At 44.7% G+C, this 22,307-nt stretch overlaps 1 pseudogene; it reads left to right on the forward strand.

Moving 5' to 3' along the window:
* Nucleotides 1-5,166: 5,166 nt before the first annotated feature.
* The window catches only part of LOC144373122 (E3 ubiquitin-protein ligase TRIM35-like), a 58,638-nt pseudogene continuing 41,497 nt past the window's right edge, over nucleotides 5,167-22,307 (forward strand).

Raw genomic sequence — 22,307 nt, forward strand, 5'->3', positions numbered from 1 at the left:
CATAAAGCAGGACATCATGGCATAAGGGCATGGTGGAGGAAAGCTGCTCAGGACATATAAACTAGGGAGCAGAAAGAAAGGACTCCAAGGATAAATGTAACTCCCCAGAGGCATTTCCCAGTGACCTACCTCCTCTAGTCACACCCTACCTGCCTATAGTTAATATTCAGTTAATCCATATTAGTTGATTAATTCACTGATTAGGTCACAATCGTAATCTAATCATTTCACATCTGAAAATTTTTGAATTGTTTTTCACATGAGCTTTTAGGGGAAATGCCTCATAAGTAAATATTAAAACCTGCATAAAAGTGATTTTACTCTCTTTCATAGTAGGTAAACACTTTTCAATGACCACCCCCTCATCATGTTGTCACCATAAGGGGGTTCAAAGAGGTCTATCTAGGGGCAGAGATGCCTATTCTGACCTTCTAGGTTCTTGACACATCACCTAAAAGTATTGAAGGACACATCAGGTTTTAGTAAAGAGGAAGAGCTTTTTTTGAAAGGGAAAGGGAAAGACACACATTCTTAGAGCAGAGTGCAGACTATCTCAAGAGTAAGAAGTGCTTTGGGGATCCCGGGTTCTTCTTCTACAGGAAACTTTGTAGAAGTAGGTATGGGAAGGTATATGGAAATGACTTCAGTCTGGTGAATTCAGTACTTTGATCATGGATTGCAAGATGTTCATGGTAGTCTTGGCTTCTTCCAGGATCTTCAGTTTGATATTGTCTCTTATTTAGATAACATGTGGGATGTGCCTTAAAATATACCCACTTTTGCTTTATCTAATCTGAAAATACATTGTGTAGTGACCTTCAGCTTTAATCAGAATGGGGCAGTTTTCACAGATGAGTGAATTTATAGTAACCTTAAGATTTGTATATTTATCAGAAATTTCTTTTCTGGAGGAAAAAATACAGGTTTGGGGAGTAAATCTGACCATAGAACTTTCAGATATACAATTATAGTTTTTTCCTTGTCTTTTATCTCCTTTCTAAATATCTTTATTCCTTTTCTTACTGCAGTGTGACTTGGGTCAATCCAGACAGCTTGAAGTTAATCATACAGGTCTGACTTCCCTTGCCACTGATGAATTTAGAGGCAGGCATGTGACCTAGATCGGGACAATAAGGTGTGAGAGGAAGTCTTCTAGATTATTTTAGGAAAGGTTTCTTAGCTCTAGAAATGAGACATACCTGGGAAGAAATAGGTGAATTCAATTTATTAACATTGGTTCATATTAGGATAAGATGCCTGGAGCTCTTGCTATCATTTTATTATTTTTCTAACATGAAGAGCCACAGGCAGACTAGAAAGATGAGAAGAATCCAGGGAACTGACATAACCAACTCTGGGGCCTTTTTGCCTCCAGATTTTCTGTTATGAGATAATCCATCCCCTTATTAAATTATTTCATGTCACATATTATAAGTACATATCTTAAAAGATGATAAATGATCAAGAAATGAAAAACATATGGGTAAAATAAAAGATATCTATATCTCCAGATCTGGAGGCAGGCAGTTCATTATGCTGATATTTCCCTTGTCATTCACATTAAACACTCATATTGCTTTATTTTAAATTTCTTTTTTAGTTGTAGTTGGACACAGTATCTTTATTTTAATTTTTTATGTGGTGCTGAGGATCGAACCCAGGGACTCACACATGCTAGGTGAGCGCTCTACCACGGAGCCACAATCCTAGCCCCAAACACTCATATTTATTATGGAAGGTCTCCCTGCATTGATTCAGACCAACTAGGAGCCCCATATCGTCCATGTTTCCATGGTGTAGTCCTCAGAGAAGGTCCAAGGTCTAAGTCATCACTATTACTCCCCAAGTTTCAGACTAAAATGTGCCAACAAGATGTCCTTGAGAACAGATGAAAGAGCTCCATTAGGTCTGCAGCTCTGGCTGGCTGTCCCTGAAGGTGCTATTGTTAGCCCTGCCACTATCTTTCCTGTTCAGCATCTGGGTTCCATATCCTTGTAATAAATTTTTAATCTGAAAGCTGCTGTGTCCTATAAATACACACAGCTATGCTAGCTTTCTTTTGATTGGCACTAACATGGTATATCTTTTTCCATACTTGTACTTTTATTTGTATGTTATGTGTAAAGTGGGCTCCCTGTAGGCAGCATAGTTAGGGCTTGCTTTGTTTATGTAATCAATCTCTCCCTTTTATTTGCAGTAGTCACTTTCTAGTTCACTGCTTTAAAAATAAAAGAGGACATTCTTCTCTGCTCTGTTTGAATGTGTCCTCTAAAATTTCCTGTGTTGGAAACTTAATTCCTAAATTCATATGCCAATGTTATTTGAGGATGCATCTTTGGTAGATAATTCAGATTAGATGAGGATTTTATAAGATGAAGAGATCTGAGCTATCAGGCCATGTGATGTCCTCTGCCACATTTTTTTGAACCCAGGATGCTTAACCACTGAGCCACATACCTAATTTTTGTGTGTGTGTGTGTGTGTGAGACAAGTTCTCATTAAGCTGCTTAGGGCCTTGCAGAGTTGCTGAGGCTAGCTTTGAACCCACAATCCTGTCTCAGCTTCCTGAGTCACTGGGATTACTGGCATGTGTGCCCTGCTTCCCTCTGCCATGTTAAAATGCAGCAAGGGGCTGCTTATCAGGCTGGCACCACGCTTCTAGAATTTGGATTTCTCAGCCCCCAGAACTGTGAGCTAAAGAATCTATATTCTTAATAAATTTCCCAGTTTGTGGTACTCAATTATAGCAACAGAAAACATTAGTCTCTCTTCTCTCTATAGCCTAAGAACACTTTAAAAAATATTGCTCTCTACACAGATTTTCAAGCTGATGGTAAGGAGTTTGGAAATATAGCTGTACCTGGCTTGGGATATGACATGTGGTAGGGGAAGGTAGAGACAATGAAAACTTTGTAGATTGCTGTAGTAGTTTAGTTACTATAGTGAGGACATGAAATTTAATAAATACCTCTGAATGAAGTGTTTCTACTGAAAGAAAAGTTGGTGACAGACTGCTATAGTCACTGCAATTTATCTAGAGATCTTTTCTCTGATCTTTAGATAAAATCTTTGTCACTCCTACCTGAAATTATGTAAAGAATTAGACAGTTTCAGTGTCTGATATGGTATACACTTGGAGCAATTAATGCTACCTTTCTTTATACAGTTAAGGAAAAGAAAATCAGAAAAATAAAATATATTCCCTAGGTCATGCCCCTCCCTGGCTAGTGCTAGAGTCTGGAATATAACCCTTCCCTATTTCCAAAAGGACTGGCGAACCTCATTGCTCTAGTGTTAACTTTTGATTGTTGTTAAAAAGATACATGTTAATTTCTACTCTACATCTTTGTTTTGATTTGTGGTCCCACTCAGAATCTGAGAAAAATAGAAATCAAACAAAAAAAAAATCATTTAAGAACAGAATGAAACCCACAGATAGCAATATAGATAGTTTCACAGAACAAGTGGGACACATGGTAAGAGGACACAATGAAAGAAAATGACATGACAGCATTTTCCAGTCTGTGGTAAATGTAGTGCAGGATTATCAGCCCCATCTTGTGGCTTTCTTTAGATATTGCTTCTAAATTCATTTTTAAAAAAATACCTTTTTTTTAGTTGGACACAATATCTTTATTTATTTATTTCTATGTGGTGCTGAGGATCGAACCCAGGGCCTCACATGTGCTAGGCGAGCACTCTACCATGAAGCCACAACCCCAGGCCCTAAATATTCATTTTTGAACCAGTAACCATCACTGGACATCTAACAATTTGTTGGGTGAGAAGATCTAGAACAATGACTCTCAAACTTTAGTGTGCCTGAGAATTACATGGTGATCAAATGAAAATGCAGATTCCTGGCCAAGAGAGGTGAGAAGGATGAAATGGGGTCTGGGAATCTCCATTTACAAAGCTCCCCAGGTGAATATAGATCAAGAAAAGAAATACTGAAGGCAATGAAAATTAGTGATGTGCATTCCCTATGAGAAAAGGGCTATTCTGAAGAAGTGTGGAAGAAAATTATCTAGTACTGTAAAGGGTTTGAAATTTTATCCTACTTTCAAGCAGTTAACTTGATACAGTTTCATGAATGCAGGTAGGAAATATGAGTCCACTGGGTCAGAGACAAAGGACAATTCATAACAGCAGTAAGTGTAGTCAGCTTTGTTTCTGGGCCAATTTCCTGAGCCTCAATTCCCACAAGTCTTTGTGATGAGGGCCCCAGTAGGTTGCATTATAGAAGAGAAATTCCCAAATTTAGGAAACTAGAATCTATAATGGGGACTAGTTCTGCCAGAACTTTATCTGGAGGAGAAATTATTTCTGCCTTCCAAAGTTGTTCACCATAGAAATATCCTTGGAAAATTGAGACAGTGCCTCTGCTCTCAAGACATACAGGTGTACAACACCAAGAGTCGTTTCTCAGCAGAAACCAGGAATGGAAGCACCGCATGTGAACAGTATCCTACATGTGAAAGCTGCAAAATAATCATACTGATGCAGGAAAGGGGAATCAGAGGGGCTCAGCCCTGCAAACCTCGCAGGAATTCAGCTTGAATTCTAGTTCAAAGAAGTCTTTTATTCCTTTGCTTTAATGGAGACCTGCTTGATGTCAGGAGCACGCTCCACCCTTATCTCACTTTCAGCCTCACATTTCATAGGGACCAGATAGGTTACAGTCATTTTCCTCACAAGCAAACACATCCTGAAACACTAGACTCATTCAACCCCGGGACAAGAACCGCGTCTTCTGTCTTCTCAGAGGCCTTCCCACCACCCGCTCTCCTCTCCTGTTTCCTCCAGGCCAGAAGACTGGCCAAAAGAAGTGATGGACAATGGCTTGAGTGACAAGCCTTTACGAAGGCACCGACACTCTAAGCGCTAGCCCAACGAAGCTGCTTTAAGACCCAGCCACGACTTGGGAACCAAGTCAGGATCCTGGATGTCTCCCATGTCCCGGGCCAGAGGTTTCCGGGACTCAGTTAAGGAAGGGCTTCCTAGACTTCATTTCCCACTTCAATAAGGACGCAGGCGTCCAGTGACACCAGGGCGCCACTGAGCGGCTGGTGGAGGTGCCCTTAGGCAGAAGGCGGCTACAGCCAGCTCGCGCAAACAGGAAGTGGGGCGGAACCAGCCGATCACTCGCGATTGGCCAGCGCCGCTGCCGTTCACCGCTGTGAGAGGTGTTCACCCGCAGTCGGCCTCTTAGCGGTTTGGGAGGGACGCAAGCCAAAGTTACGGATGCTGGAGCTCGCAGCTCATGGGTCATGGAGCCCGGACCCGCCGCTTCCCCCGCGCCTTCCGGCTCCTTCAAAGAGGAGCTGCTCTGCGCCGTCTGCTGCGACCCCTTCTGCAATGCGGTGACACTGCACTGTGGCCACAACTTCTGCAGTGGGTGCATGAGCCGCTAAGGGAAGTGCAAATGGCGCTCACATGCCCGGTGAGCGGGGACCGGGCGTCGCCCGCCAACTTGCGCACCAACCACACCCTGAACAACCTGGTGGAGAAGCTGCTGCGCGAGGAGGCCGAGGACGCGCGCTGGACAGGCCCCTCTTCCCTGTGCCTCTGCCGCTTGCGCCGCGGCCAGTTGAGTCTCTTCTGCCTGGAAGACAAGGAGCTGCTTGCTACTCATGCCAGACCGACCCCCGCACCGGGGACATCACGTGCAGCCAGTGAAGGACACTGACCACGACTTTCAGGTAAGCGTGGCGGTGAGCGCCCAGTGATCCAGCGCACACGTGGTGGCCGGGGCTGGACCACATCCCCGCACCCGGGCTCTGACCTCCAGCCTGCTAGCGCTGCGCGTGCTCAGGCCTCCAGGGATCCTCGCTCCAGATCCGAATAACCACCGCGAATGTGGTTATCTATTGGGTCTGCCTTCTTCAAGGCCGGCCCAGGATGGGTCAGAGAGTGCAAACAGGAAGTGGGATACAGGGTCAGCGACCTTCTCCAGACAGCCCTGCCCCTTTCTGAGTGGCCTGGCCCAGCCAGCAGAGGTGGCCAGGTCCCTCTGAGCTGCACCAGTGTGGGTAGCCCACGAACCCTCAGTTTAGAAGTGGGGAGGAGCCCAGGACCTGGCAAGGGATGTAGAGCTTTAAGGTTTCAGCAGCTCAGTCACCGTCCTCAGCTGATCCCGAAGTTTGTGTAACTACCAGGAGAGGCCCTTGGCTCAGGCCCACTGGTTGGTTCTCTATCATTCTTTTAGCATCTTAATGCGTAGAGTTCCAATAGGCATAAACCAGGGAACAACTTACAGGGTAAAAGTAATGTGGAGGAGTCTTTGTTATAGAAAGAAAAAAGTGATTAGAAAATAAGGGTTAACCTAGCTAAGAATTTTTCAGAAATATTTAGACTTTAGCCCTTAGAAACATATTCATTTTCGGCTCATTTGTCTGTGAATGAATGAGTCACACCCTACATCACCCATATATATGTAAAAAAATAAAACTAAAATTCTGGAAATGCCCATTGTACTCTGGAAGAAGTTACACAATGTGAAAACACTAAAATTTGGAGCTGGGGATGTGTCTCAGTTGTAGAGCTTTTGCCTGGTGTGTATGAGGTCCTGGGTCCCATCCCCAGCACTCAAAAGGGAAAGAAGCAGTAAATTTGTTTTATCACTAATGCATGTATCAGACTAACATTTTGGAGAACACTGGTTAGCTTGCAGGAATCTGTCTGTCCAGAAGGAGGTACTCCACACACACCCTCTCCTTTCTTTGCAGTGCCTTTATTAAGAAATAATTTTGTTATAGTTCCACACACATTTTGGCATATTCAAGTGAAAGAGAACTCAGGAATGCCATCATTATGCTTGTTTGATTGAGTGACCCTGTGACTCCTATGCACTCCCACTAGCAGAAGTGATGGATACTGATTTGAGACAGCTGGAGAAAGTGCTGGGCTCACTGGGAACTGGGGTCTAGATAGTGGGACCATGAGTCAAGGTGTGACTAATTCTCATGGGGCTGGCAGAGCTGCAGATCAGGAGATGGGCAGGAGTCAAGGCCAGGAACACTCACAGACCCTCCCCAGTTTGGAGCCAAGCCCCAAGCCAGGATTCAAGAGCAGTGAGCCTGGGGCCAGGAAGCATGAGGGTCCGTGACAGCTTTCTTAAGTAGCAGATGCCTTGCCCTGATAGGTCCTAGAAGAGCTGCAGGAGATGAGATAGAGAATTCTCACCCTCAAGGAGCTTCCAGGAGAGACCTGAGTGCTAGGAGGTATTAGCCAGGGGAAGGAATGAGGGAGGGTATATGGCAGAGACAGTAGTGTCTGGAAGTGAGGAAACCTGACTTTCCAGGCACCCAGAGAATTTCAGTGGTTACAGCAGGATGGAGATGCAGATGGAGCCTTGTGTCAAGCCAGTGGGCCCTTACGGTGATGCCTGAGAGGCAGGGAATAGTCTAGTCCAGGGCCACCTGAAGCAGGGTGGGACTCATTCATTTACCAGACAAACATGAGCTGAGGGCACCTGTGTGCCAAAACCTGTTCTGGGTGCCCAGGTCCCAGAGATAGCCCCTTATTTTATGAAGTTCATGTTTTAGAGGGGGAAGTCAGGAGTTAGTAGACAAGACATGGTTCTGCATGGTTGGACATGTGTGGTGGTCCTGGGGGGAGCAGTGTGGGATCCCCCCTCCCATCCCACTGCCATGTGAGAAGGAGCTAGGTCAAAATTCGTGCTGGCTGTGGGGAGCCCTGTGGGATTCTCAGACGGGGGATTGTGATGAGATAGTATGTTTTAGAAAAAAGATCACTTTGGCCACCATCTAAGGATGAAGCAAAACTAAAAATCATGTGGGTGGATACTTGTAGAGAACTTACTAAATGTTAGATTCTCTTAAGCATGTGCATGTTAGCAAATGTAATGCTCACAAATGTTCAACAAGGCTGGGTGTGTTAACTTTCTATCATTGTCACAGTAAACTGGCACAAACACAGTGGTTTAAAACAGCATAAGTTAACTGTAGTCCTAGAGGTCAGAAGGCCCAAATTCAAGCTGTCTGCACAGCTGCATTCCTTTTGGAGTTTTCAGGGGAGAACATGTTTCCTTGTCTTCTCAATCTTTAGGGAGCATGACTCTGACTTCTGCTTCAGTTATCTTATTGCCTTCCTTGGCTGACTACCACCTCTCTCATAAGGCCCTCGTGATTACAGTGGACCCACTCAGAGTATCCAGAGGAATCTCCCCATATCAAGATCCTTAATTCCATCATTTGCAAAATCCCTTTTGCCATAACATTTACGGTTGTATTGATTAGAATTTGGGCTTTGCAGGGTTGCGGGGCATTTCAGCTTACTGTAGTTAGTAGTGTTATCCCTATCTTACAGTGTAATGAGGTACAGTATAAAGACAGTCTCAGTTTAAGTAACTGCCAAAGTCACAGAACTAGTAGCTAGACTTCCCCTGGACCTAGTTTGGTCTGTGCTCTGGTCATTGGCTTTTAGAGAGCCTTCTCTCAGTGCTGCTTGTGCTCTGATCCCAGAGCTGTGGGCAGCCAACTGTGTTTGGATAATCAGGCATCTGGGTGGCTGTTGATCATTTTCAGTGTGCAGAGAGCAGGTAGGTTGAACACTTGCAATGTGATGGGCACAGTGTGTCCAGCAGAATACAGTTTAGTCCTAGAGACCCTGCCTGGGTGAAGTTGACAGGCACAGTTGAATACTCTCACTAATAATTGAAGTTTCAGTGAAGGATGGGACATTCTAAGAGGAGGGCCTACTTTTTCCATCTGTTGAGTAAGGAGCCTCTGAACAACTGATTTCACCAGACCTGAAGGCCCAGAGGAGTAAAGGAAGGTCAGTAGCAGTAGTGGAGGCATAGGGTGGGGCCTGCAGTGACCGAAGGACATTCTACATGAGGAATGAAGAAGTTTGGGACAGATCCCACAGGGCATCCAAGGGCATGTTAAAGAGCTTGCCTGGTGTCCTCAGCACAGGGAGATATGACCAAAAAGACTTAGGAGATTTGGGATATAACGGAAATGTTTAAACAGAGCTCTAGAAAGAAAACAAGTGCTTGGGGGACCTTAGGAAGCCCTGGAGCGCAGTGTTTCTCAAACCTGAACAACGTGCTTGCTCTTCTTAAAGGAAAAAGTGTTCCAATAATGTGGCTTAAATATGTTACCACGTAGGTGCACACAAACACAAAACATATAAATTGCTCTTGCCTATATCACAGATATGCAATAAACCAAAGGAAGTTGCCAGATTAAGTCCAAGCAAAATTAGGATCTATACAATTCCAGTTAAAATATTAATTACAAGATTTTATTTTGCTGAAACTAAATCTCTACTCTTGGCAGAGATCCTTTTGATTGATTCTCTTTACTGTGTTCCAAGTGCTGGCTTGATTCAGGAGTCAAAGCTTCCCTGTTTGAAGAACTCAGAAACTCAAACTCAGTTGATGCACATGGTTGGCCAGCTTACAGCACCCATACACCCTCTACATGCTGAGTGTATTGCTCTTCCCTCGTTAGGCCAATACCATGACACTCATACAGACTAGTGCCTGATAATCATTAACACATTTACACATGCTAGTGCTGATGTTGTAGGGACCAAGAGCATGTGTCACACTGTGTATGAGGTGACTCAGGATGTGCTTATCTTGGTGGGTTTTTTTGGTTCATCATTCAACGATAACACTGTCTTAGAATACTCTAACACTACTTGCAAATCCACAAAATACTCAGACACAGACCCTTCCAGGGGACTGTGAAGATAGTTACATTTACTAATGAGAAAATGGAAACTTGGGAAAATTCATGCACTTCTTGAAGCTTTGGGGTAAACATGATAAAATTCTTGGGTCAGAACTCAAGTTTAGTGTTTTCAATACCAGACACACTCCAAACTCCCTCAGAGGCCCAGGCCTCTAACTGCCTTGTCTGGACCCGTTTCTTATACATGCCTCTGGACTTTGATGTAGGTCTGAAGCCTTGGTCCCCTGCCTGGGGTTACCTTCTCAGAATCAGCCTGAGAAGTGTCAACTCAGGGATTCCAGTTACTCTTAGCCATATTCAGAGGTCTCCCCACCATAGTTTGCATGTGGTTCATACTCTCCAAAAACAAAGGTTGACATTTAATCTCCATTGCAAGGTATTAAGAGGGTAGAAACTTAATGTGACTGGTGTTTAGAGGTGAAACCTTTGAGTAGGATTAGATAGGAGTGTCAGAGCCCCCACCATCCTGGTGGCTTTATGAGAAGGGAAGAAACAGGATTCACATGCACTTCCTATTTCCCACTGCGTGATGCCCTCACCCATACTGGAACTCAGCTATCCTGGAAGACTATCACCAGACATGGCCCTAAGTCTCAGCTCAGAACTCTGAGCCAGAATCAGCCTGTTTCCTAATAGCTTATCCTATGCTGTTGTGTTACTGCAAACAGAAAATGGACTAAGACATTCCCCTTCTAGTTCTTTCTACCCTTTCCTAACTACTCACTACTTTCTGGGTCCTCAGCTTTCAATTCAAGCCTGGCAGATCCCTAGTTTCAATAGAGGATGTTCATTGCCGCCTTGTTAAGCCTGTGCCCCCGGCAGAGAGGGAGTCTCAATTGCCCACTGTGGCTCCTGAGTGAAGAGGTCCCAGCAGTAGGCAGCATGGTAAACACCTATTGTGTGATGAGTCTGCATATCAGGGGGGAAGAAAGATCTGGAAAACAAATTGGAGTTGGATAAGGATGAGATCTAGATGAGGTTATCTTAGCATTTATTCTGTACATTAAGAAACCTGGAACATCTGGTAGGAGAATTAAATTTCTTGGCTCACAAGTGGCACTTATTGGTACTAAGAGCTAGACCTTGCAGCATGTACTGTGTGCCTGCCCACTTCTCAGCCCTTGACATGCACTGATTTGTCAACCCATGAGCTCCATAGTGATATCCCTCTTATCGGGTAGGAAACTGGTATTAAGTAATTAGCACTGTCCCTGCTACATGTAGGTGCTCCATAAATGGTGATGGTAATTTACCAGTACTATTATTAGAATCATTATTATTTTTATTAGAATTAATCTAATATTAGTAATATTAGATTATTATTATTAGAATATTTACTGTTTTTCCAAAAGAAAATATATGAAAGGGTTTCTCACAATGTAGATGAAAAGGTAGGAATCTAACCTAAAATTTACAGTGTTCTTCAGGGAGTCCAGAAAGTTCAGAAGCAATAATTAAAATTTAGAAAACAAAAACTACTGAAGAGATAAATATTTGAATTTGACAATTAAAGTCTGTCACATGATCTAAGCAATATGAGAATGTCAGGAGGAGGGGTCTGGAGGGAAATGTGTAGAGAAGGCCTCATGGGAAATAACTTCATTTGATGGGAAATGAGGGAGTCAGACCCCCTAAGATTAGTGACTTCAGACCAGTACAGTCTGGAACATTTCAAAGGGAGCATGTGGTCCCTCCCCCTGTCTTATCCCCACATCTCAGGGACTCAGAGCTCAGCCTGGACCAGTCCCAGGCTGAGCAGGATACCCTTCTGTGCTGTATTATGGCCAGCTTGAAAGCCAACAGGCCCCTCTACCTCCTCAGCCCTGTTCCCTGTACCAGGCATAGGACAAGGGAGTTGGGCTACAGGACATCTGAGGGCTCTTAGCATTATAAAGGAATGATTTGAGATCAGGACTAACATTCAGCTGTGCCCCAGGGGATTGGCATGGACTAGGTTTAGTAAATGCTGTTTTCATGCTCTTGTCAAAGTGGATTCCAGTTATAAATGTGGTGTTTGTCCTCCCTGTCTGGCCTCCAGTCCTAACTTGCCTCCCTGCCTCCTTCTCATTCCCCACATCAGGTCAAGTGTAGAAACATAGAGTACACGCTGCAGGAGAAAGCCAAGGCCTTCTGGGCCATTTGACGCTCCTAGGAGGCCAAGCACAATCAGGTGAGTGCTTGGAACCAGCGTGCAGCCAGGGAGAAGCAGGGGAGGGTTGGCCTTGGCTCTGTTGATGCTGCCCGTGGGCTAGCTGTGGACTTGGAAGTCTCATACAGCCTTGTTCTCAGCTGCTGACTGGGCTACACTGCATCACTGAAGACCTGGGCATGGCACACCAGCAGCACAGGCATGGCTTAAGAAGCCACCCGTGCCATTGCACTGTCATTTAATAATAACCTCAGTGTGTGCTGCATTTCGCCATTCACTCCGTGCAAGCCCCTGCGATTCCTGTGATTCCAGGTTTCCTTTCAGTGCTCATGTCCACTCCACCACAGCCCTGTTCCCTGTCTCTGAACCATACATGTCCATCCAAATCCACCTGCATTGCTGCTCCTCCTTCCTGGCTGCTCCCTGCTTCTGTTCTTGGTTTTCTGTTCTTTGTTCTGTTCTTTCCACTCTCCAAGCACTCCAGTGGTCTTTTGGAAAAGCACATTGCTGTGTCATTCCTCTGCTTAAAATCGCCTAGTGTAGTTCCATGCCCCAGACTGCAGTCCAGACTCCTTCCCATGGCCAAGGCTGTTGTCTGCCCCTTGCCTTCCCCAAGTTCATCTGCTGTTCTGTGGCTTGGTGCTCTGTGCTTCTGTCATTTCTGTGGCCTTCTCTGTCCCTTAAATGAGCTAAAGCTGTTCCCCTTGCCCTATAGTCAAAGATGCCATTAAAATTTCAGCTTACACGTTCCTTGGGAATTTTCCCTGCTGCTACCCAGACTAGCCCTTCCCTTTTACCCAGCTTCAGGTCTCCCTCATTTTCTTCAAGACACTTCATTACCTTGTTGTTTTCTAGTTTGTCCCCTGTCATCAAAATACAAGGAAAGTGAGCACATTCCCAATGTCTGGAAGTTCTGGGCACCTGCAGGGGACCAGTAATGAGCTTGTGGCTGGTTTCATGGCTAGATATTAGGAGGCTTCCCTGAGCCCAGTCCTTGGCCACTCAGACACTGTAGGGACTTCAGGGGAGTTCCCAGCAGCCCAAACCAGGTGTGTCAGCTGTGGCTGAGATGAGTGCAGCTGAGTGGTAATTACTAGAAGCAGTCATCTCTCAGAAGGTGACAGATCAGAGCCAGGGTAAATGAGACAGTCAGAAACCAGCCTGTCCTAAGCTGGAGGAGTAGAGCAGGAGTCGAGGCTGTGAAATGCAGAGTCCAGGGCAGTAAGCTGCAGGCTGACCTTGGAAATCCAACCCTGTGTTTACAGGCAGATCCCTTGGCCCCCACCAAACTCATACACTCACCTGTAGAAAGAAATTCCATCTTCCTAGGATTTTTGTGAAACTTTGATATAAGGTAATGCATCTGAGTGCCCACAGAGAGAGGCCATTCAATGTTTATGATGTTTTGGAGACCAAGAAGCTGAGTTGACAGAGTGACACCATTTGATCATCTTAGGTCAGAGCCATGAGTACAGACCAAGATTCCAGTCCACAAATGAGATTGCAGCCTGCTGTTGCTAGAGGACACCGTTTGTGGAGTTCTTCTGGTGCTGTCATGGAGTCATCAGGCTTCATTTCTGCCCTGTAACCAATGTCGTCATGGCCAAAGCTGTTTGGCTGGCATTGTGTGTAAAAAAATAATAAAGGGAGACACAGAGATGAGGTGCAGAGGCAGGGAAGGTGTCCAAGTGGCCACGTTTATTTATACCAATAGGTTACGTTTGGTTATTAGTACCATAACTACATTATGGTTTAGAGTATCAGTAAGGTTGCTTATTCTGCAAGTAAATTTTACAGTTATAGTATGCAATGTAGGAGCTTTGTGCAGTTCTCAAGAAAGTCCATTGCCTAAAGTTACTGTTAGGCAGGCAGCTCCAGGAGCAGCAGAGCTTGGTGAAACATTGTAGTTATCTAGCAAATAAGTTCCTTTATTCCTAGGAACTATGTGCCTGCAATCAAGGTCGAGGTTTGATGAGCCTCTGATGAGCCTCTAACACAGAGGCTTCTCCAGGGCGTTACCATACCAGCTAGACATTGCACATATATTAGCTATATTACTAGATCCTAAGAGAGATTGCAGGGCATTCTAAAGGTGGGTAATAATGTGCCTGTGACCCTCCAAGAGTTTGCACACCAGGGGAATGCTTCCCTGTACATTTCCATGATCAGAATACCTACATTTGTATTATATAGGGCTGGATTAGGGTGAAGGGGGGTGCATCCACCTCTCTCTGCCAGGCAGCAGAGAGCTCTTAGGCTTCTTGTGGAGGCCAGGGTTCTTAAGGTGGTCAGGTTGAGGCCTCCAGAGTTCTAACTGGATGGGTGCTTTTCCCGTTAAATTCTCTGAATCCAAGTCGCTGAGTATACATTCTGTTGTTTACCCCTTTACCATGAGGCTGTCCCTGCTGGTGTGACAGTGGCTGGAGTTGCCTTGGCTCTTGCCGAATTTTCCTCTTTGCTCCATCCTTTCTTGTCCTGTGTGAGAAGAATCAGTAGATTCCACTCTTCCTACGTGGTCCCTTCTCCTTTGCCCATCTTTTCACAGTATAGATTTCTTTTGTGAATGATGTGAATACCAATTAATATCCTTTTTTTGTTCTTGGAATATTTGTGTTTTCTCCCATTGGATTTTTGGAGTGCTTTTGTATATTAAGACTAATACTAGTTTGTTGAATATATTGCAAACATTTTTCCCAGTTTGTCATTTCTTTTTCAATGAATTATTTTTAGGGTTTTTTTTTTGGGGGGGGGGTCATTTATACAGTAGTCATTTTGGAATTACATGCATGTATTTAACCCTGCTTATAAGGTCTTGTCATTTAAAGCTTATCTTTAATATATATTCATTTATCTCGTTGATTGAGTCTTTTTTGTTTCATATTATGCTAGCAATTTCTTTTTCTCAGGCAAGAAATATTTCTTTGCTTTTTCTCTGAGTATTTTTATGGTTTGGGTCTCATTTTCTTAATATTTTTGTGGTTATGATTTGGAATGTGCACTTTTTATGATTGAGTGTTAAATACTTCCCACTGTTTTAGAAAAACTTTTGATCAGACATATTTAAGGGCAAAAGATTTGAAGGCAAACAAGTTTTAAAAATTGTTGCTATTTGAAATAATTCACTTCTGTCACACAGGGTTTTCCATGCTATTGAGAACCCAAATGAGATACAGACTGTTGTGTGTGAGGAGGTTACAGGACTAGGGTTATCATCAATAAGCAATGATTTCTTTTTCTTTTTTTTTAAAGAGGGTCTCACTAAGCTGCTTAGGGCCTTCTGAGTTGCTGAGGCTGATATTAAACTTGAAACCCTCCTGCCTTAGTGTTCTCTTTTCTTATGGTGACGAGCGTGGCTGCCACGTTCTGTGATGGGGCCGGATGTTCAGGGACTAGAGAACCATGGTCACCAGCCCCGCCATGCCAGTCTTCCTTTGACCTCTTGGCTTTGGTCCTGAGGGATGGCATTGGTGTGCTGCTTGTCAGAGGCCAGGGGCGTGACAGGGGTGGCGTCTCCAGCCTCTTCTCTCCCCTGCTCTCCCCGTGTCTCTCTCTCTTGCTCCCCCTGTTCGCTTTGCTTTTGTGCCATCCTTGGTTTCTTATCTCTCTACCCCCTAGTAAACGTGGTCTTTCAAAACCAGATTTTTTTAATACTTAAATATGGCTTGTTCTCTCTTAAGAATGATTCCATTCTCACTTAAAAAAAACAGATGCCATTGAGTTTATTTTTTCTCGCTTTGGTTGATTTCATTATTGGGCCCCGCAGAGAAGTTTCTGTAACTTGAAGGCTGGTTTGTAAATCAAGATGATCAAGATGACACACTATCCTCTTCACCACCGACAGCTCACCTTCTGGAACAGGGGGCAAATACTGTGTTCCAGCAGTGTGTCCCATTCTGGGGAGGACCTTTGTGGGTTGACCACTTCATGTCAAACCATGATATGCCTTGTCTCCAGAGGGCACTGATTACAGAATCACTCAAAGGATTTAAATTGTTTCTTTCTTTGATGATTCTGCTAAGGAAATTGTCCTTCTGCCAATGATTTTGGTTTGTGATTTTGTTTTTCTAAATATCAGCTTTATTGAGATATAATTTATATATTGCACTGTGTAAATCACCCATTTTTGTTGTTGTTGTTATTTAGTTTTTTAAAAGATAGGATCTCATTCTTGCTTTTTCTGGCTTCAAATTGCTGGGCTTGAGTGACCTTCTTGCTTCCCAAGTAATTGGAACTACAGCCCCACACCACTACACCCAGTTTGTCACTTATTTAAAACATACAGTTCAGTGATTTCAGCACTGTACAGTTGTGCAACCATCTTGACAATCTGTATTTCAGATCATTTCATCCATCCAAAAAGAAGCTCCAAATCCTTCAGCTGTCACTCCCCTATTCCTCTTGTCCTGGTGCCTTTCAGCCACCAATCTCTCTTGTCTACCAAATTTGCCTATTTTACACATTTCACATAAATGGAGTCATATAATATGTACCTTTTGTGACTGGTTTCTTTCACTCAGCATATTTTGCAACTTCATCCATGTCTTAGCAACTAATAGTTCTTTCCTTGTTATGGAGGAATGATACTGCTCTATTGTATATTATATTTTATCTGTTCATCAATTTGTGATTATTTGGGTTGTTTTTACTTTTTGCTCTTGTAGTAATAGGGCTGTAAACATTCATATACCAGTGTTTTGGTTTGTTTTGTATTGGGAGTGGAACCCAGGGTGCTTTTACCACTGAGCTACATCCCTAGTGCTAGTTTTTTATTTTTTCAATCTTGAGACAGAGTCTGGCTGACTTGCTTGAGGTCTAAGTTGCTGAGGCTGGCCTTGAACTTGTGATCCTGTCTCAGCCTCCCAAGTCACTGGGATGACAGGCACACACCACCGCACCCAACTAATGTACCAGTTATATGTACATGTTTTCATTTCTCTTGGATGTTGCTAGCTTCTTTGGTAACTCTGACCCTTTGAAAGCTGTCAGATTCTTTTGCAAGGCAAATGCACTGTTTTATATTGCCATCAACGGTGAATAATGATTCTACTTTCTCTACATCCTTTCCCTCTCTCTCTCTCTCTCTCTCTCTCATATATATATTTATATTCTCTCTCTCTCTCTCTCTCTATATATATATATATATATATATTTAAGTAGCCATCCCATTGAGTTTGAAGTGGTATCTCATTATTTTGATTTGCATTTCATGATGGCTAACAATATTTAGCATCTTTTCATGTGGTTATTGGTCATTTGTAGATCTTCTTTGGAAAAGTATTAATTATACTGTTTTATCCATTTTTAATTAGGTTGTTTGTCAGTTGTAAAAATTCTTTGTGTTCTAGGCACAAATTCTTTCTCAGTTTTAACTCTATATTTAGGCCTTTGATGTATTTTATGTCATGTTTTAAAATATGGCATCAAGTTAGGGTCCACCTTTAACAATTTAGTGTGTACTTTAATAATTTTTACAATTTGTTGGAAAGACCATTCCTGTCTTAAATGATTTTGCTGTCCTCATAGATAATTGGCTGACAGTGAATGTGAGGGTTTACTTCTGGACTTTTAGTTCTGTTCCTTCCATTGATCTCCCCGTCTGCCCACATGTTAGTCCTGCACTCTCTTGACTATTGTTGCTCTATAATAAGCTGTGAAATTGGGGAGTGTGACTCCAACTTTACTCTTCTTTTTAAAGATTATTTGGCTCTTTGGGGTTCCTTGAATTTCCATATGAAATTTAGAATCAGTTTCTACAAAGTACCTGGGATTTTGAAAGGAATTCTGCTGAATACCTAGATCAGCTTGGGGAGAATGGACATCTTAACAATATTAAGTCTTCTGATCCATGAACATGGGGTGCATGGCTCCTCTTAAGGTCAGAAACTTACCATGCTTTCTCTGTGTCTGTGTCTGTGTCTTTCCTTTAAGAAACACAAGCACTGAAAGCGCCAGTAAGTTGACAAGTCTGGTGGAGGGGAGGGGAAGAGCAGGCAGAAACACCAAAGGTACAAAATCCAGTGGCTCCAGGGCCAGGCAGGTAATGCAGCCAGCTGGTGGGATCCACAGGGAGTGGTGGGGACTGCCAGATGGAGAGACCTTTCTTTGAGGCTCTCCAATTCTGACTGGCATGGAGCGTCTCCAGCCACTGTGAGGGGAGGGAGAGCAGCATGCATCTGCTCATGCTTCTCAGTGGCCATCTAACATTTAGACATCTTTCTTGACCAGCCTCCTCCCTCTGAGAGCTTCAGGACAGGCCCTTGTCCTGCACAGTTCTGTGCCTTGATGGCTTTGGGTTCTCTGGGATGAATAATTAAGAATTATGTCCCTGTCTGAGCCATCCAAAGATAAAAGAGTGGGCTTTGGGAATTAGGGGAAGTAGTGAGTTCCTTGTCACCAGAGGTGCTCAAGCAAAGGACTGTGACCTCTTGGTTTTGTTGGAGTAGAGCACTGTTAAGGTCCCTACCAATTTGTTACACATGCCACAAGCAGATGTGTAAGTGTGATTTCTGTCCATAAGGATGGCATCCATGTTGGAGAACCTCCTATTTCTATTTTTCCCAGCTGGGGTGGGATGAGCTGTCTACTGAATCCTGAAGGGTGTGGCAGCTCAGTCGGTTCCTGTACCAATCAGGTTTGTCTTGGGGAAGGCAGTGAGGAAACCTAGGCCTGAGGCAAGGGAGCAAGGCCTGTTGCCCATTTCCAGTGAACCCAGATCAGCCCAGGTGCTTTGCCCCAACTGCACCCACCATGCCCAGTCCTCCTTCCACAGGCTTTTCTTCATGGTGGAGCTAGAGCCCATCTAGCCCAGCATGCTCATCAACCCCTGCCGGTACCTGGATTCCCTGCAGTACCATGTGTGGAAGAAGATGATCAGTTCCATCAAATCTGGTAAGGGGTTCTGGGAAGTGTTCGCGCCCAGGGAAGGTGCTTCATGCTAGCATAGAGCTGCCAAGCTCCACTCTGTCAGGCGCTACCCATTCTCTCCACTGACCTCCCAGCAGGCCCTTGACCCTGGTCATCTCCCTCCTGCCTGATGGCTGCAGCCCCTCCTGACAGACCACCTTCCTATAGATGCCCTGACCCTCTGTCCTCTTCAGAAAGAGAAATACTTCCTCTATTCAGAACTGTAACGTGTTTAATGAAAGGCTTTCTCCATCCAAGGTCACCAAAGGACCACACATGGGGTGCTTTAAATGACAGAAACCCATTCTCTCTTGGTTGTGAAGGCTAGAAGCTCATGCTCAGGTGACAGCAGGGCTGTGGTCCTCTGAAACCTGTGGCAGGGGCCCTCCGTGTCTCTTCTAGCTTCTGGTGTTGGCTGGCAGGCCTGGCTGCCCTTGGCCTGCAGCTGCAGCACCTCACCCTCTGCCCTCTGCCACATGGCTTTTCACCTCATGTGTTGTCTCCATTCCCCTTTTTATAAGGGCACAGTCAAGGTGGGTTCAAGTTCCACACTGCTCCAGTCTGACTTTGTCTTAACTGTATTTATAGTAATAAATACAGTTAAGTATTTATTACTATAACTGTATTTATAGTAATGCCCATTTCCAAATAAAGGCACATTCTGGGCCACTGGGTGGGGGTTAGGATTTTCACATATATTTTGGCCTTTACATTTGAACCCATGATTTCCATCAACCCAGGGAAACTAGAACTGAGGTGGTCATTTTGGGGCCCTGGGGACACCACCTGGTGTGGCTGGTGGGAGAGTATCAGGTTTGCTAACTGTCCCCCTTCTGCCCTCAGTGCCCTTCAGCTTCTATCCCAACACTGCAGCAGGCTGGCTTTCGGTGTCTGATGACCTCACCAGCGTCACTAACCATGGCTACTGCCTACAGGTGGAAAACCAGAGTGCTTCTCCTCAGCACCCTGCCTGCTGGGATCCTGCACCTTCTCTCAAGGATCCCATGCTTGGGAGGTGGCCCTGGGTGACCTGCAGAGCTGGCGGATGGGTGTGGTGGGGGTGCAGCCAGATACAGGTACAGAAGGCCACTCACACAGCTGCTACCATGACACACGCTCTGGCTTCTGGTACCTGTGCCACATGCAGGGTGTGGAGGGGGACCACTGTGTGACCTCGGACCCGGCCACCTCGCCCCTGGTCCTGACCATCCTGTGCCACCTATGTGTGGAGCTGGAGTGCGAAGAGGGTGAGCTGTCCTTCTATGATGCTGAACATAACTGCCACCTATACACCTTCCATGCATGCTTCTGGGAGGTGCGGCCCTACTTTTTCCTTGGGGGTGTGTGGGGTGATGGGCCTCCTGAGCCCTTGAGCATCTGCACCTTGCACATCGCTATAAAGGAAGAGCTGGACATCTGAACTGGCCCAGGCCTGCTGGATGCTGTGCCGTGGGCCTGCTTTATTCCTACCTCTTCCTGAAGCCCATCCCCGGCCTTGACACCTCTGCCCACTACCTTGTGAGGTGCCAGCATCCTCTGCCATTCTGTCTTGCCTTTTTTTGTGACTCTAGGGCTATGCCTCTTCTTTATTTTTGGTCTCTTCTCTGTTCAGTTAAAAGCCATCCAGGAAGTATCTCATTGGGTCCAGGCTCTACCCAGGGTGTGAATTTTTAAGTCCTCATTTGAGAATTTCTGGAGAAAATGTTTACTTCTAGAACAGGCCTGTTTTAAAATGTAGGTTTTATTATTTTCCAGGTATGGTTAAAACCAATTAATCAGGAGATGACTGCTATTGGAAAGAGTCTGTCACTCATTTCCCAGCCATGCCACATGGAGCCACACAGGAAAGCACTAGGGTCAGTCAAGATACAAAGGGAAAGAGGGGAAGGTGCTGGCAAAGCCTTTGTTGTGGTTTTCCTGGGAAGGAATGGGTGGGGCAGCATAGACCAGGTGGATGCTCGCCAGTCTTGAGTAGTTTTAGTAGGTTCTGGCATGGGAGGACTGCTCCTCGTTTCTTGCACCTGCCTTAGGATGATTAGGACAGGAGATGTTGACTTGGCAGAGAGCCTGCTACAGGAATTGGTGTGATTCCATGGTCTAGGTTGGCTGGACTCATGAGACAGGCAGCCTTCAGGCCTATTGGCTGCTTAGGGTTTGGCTAGCTTAAGAGCTGCAGTCACTCCAGTGCCAGAACATCAGGAATTCAGCAAAGAAGCAAACAGTTAGTGCAGGGCTCAGCTCAGCTACTGCTTTATGTTATTAATTTAAAACATTCACAGATCTTCCTGGGAGTCCTGTAAGGTAGGATGAAAAGCTGCCCATCTGTATCCATCAACTCCAGTTTATCTGGTTGTACATCAAGAGCTAATCTCCTGAACCAAGAGCTCCAGAGCACTTAACAAACTTAAAATCATGCTGTGCACCTGTTCCCTCGCTGGGACTCACTTTCCTCATCTGTACAATAGACAGTGGGACTAGAAGACCATGTCCTTCTATAATTCTGTGGGGTGAGTTCCTCTGGTGAAAGTATGAGAAGGGAAGGGAAGAGGTGCCCCCTCCAGTTAGAAGGAAAGGAAGGGTGTGATCTGAGGGAGGCCATTTGGAAGACAGGTGCTATGCAGTGGGAAGGAAGGCAGTGTCCCTCGTCCTCACTGCTATGTGTCACTGACCTCAGCCAGCTTGCTACCTGTTGGGTTCCATCCTGTTTCTCCTCTCCACTGTAAACCTCCACCTTTCCTTTCTCATGCCTGCAAATGCTTTCTAATTTCCAGCTCACTGTGTGTGTCCTGGGAACTGGCAACATGAAAGGAGATACTGTCCCGTGGGTACTGTGTTATAGTTAGGGGCACGTTCCAGCCTGGATTCCCCACTTTATAACAGCTGATGTTCTAAACAGCAATTAGGAGTCCTGGTTATAAGTGTGTTGTGCACATTGGTTATGTAACTAGTGGGGAGGGACCAAATGTGACATGCCACTGGGGCCAGCTTGGCAATTGGCAAATGAGCTCACATGTGTCAGATTCTCAGCCCCCACCACCCCCACCCCCCAAAAAAGAGCTCTGGGCACTTTGGGAACCAAGCAGTTGTGAGTGTGTGTGCTCTGCTGGGGTTTAACCTGTCAAGTACACATTTTGTATGATCAGCCTGACTTGTTGGTTAGAATAAATGTTTAAAACTGTTTTCACCCAAGCTGTTAAAAGGTTTTTGTTTGTTTGTTTTGTTTTGTTTGTTTTAAGATATAGGATAATTTGGATAGCCTAGACCTCATTTTCAAAGAAATAAAAATGATGTGCTTTTTCTTTTGACATTATTTCTTTCGGTGTTCTTGTAAGCCAGAGTTTTTCCATGTTGTAGTGTGTATTCTTATTGTAATATTCCGTTGTATGAAATGATGTACTGTGTTTTATTGTTCGCCAGTTGATGGGTATTTGGCCTGTTTCCACATTTTGTTGGTTTTGAGCAGTGCTGCTGGGAACATCTGTGTACAGATTTTTGTATGGACCTGTCTCTCTTTCTCTTTGGGTCCACCC

Source organism: Ictidomys tridecemlineatus, unplaced genomic scaffold (assembly GCF_052094955.1).
Source record: "Ictidomys tridecemlineatus isolate mIctTri1 unplaced genomic scaffold, mIctTri1.hap1 Scaffold_240, whole genome shotgun sequence".
NCBI classification, from domain to species: Eukaryota; Metazoa; Chordata; class Mammalia; order Rodentia; family Sciuridae; genus Ictidomys; species Ictidomys tridecemlineatus.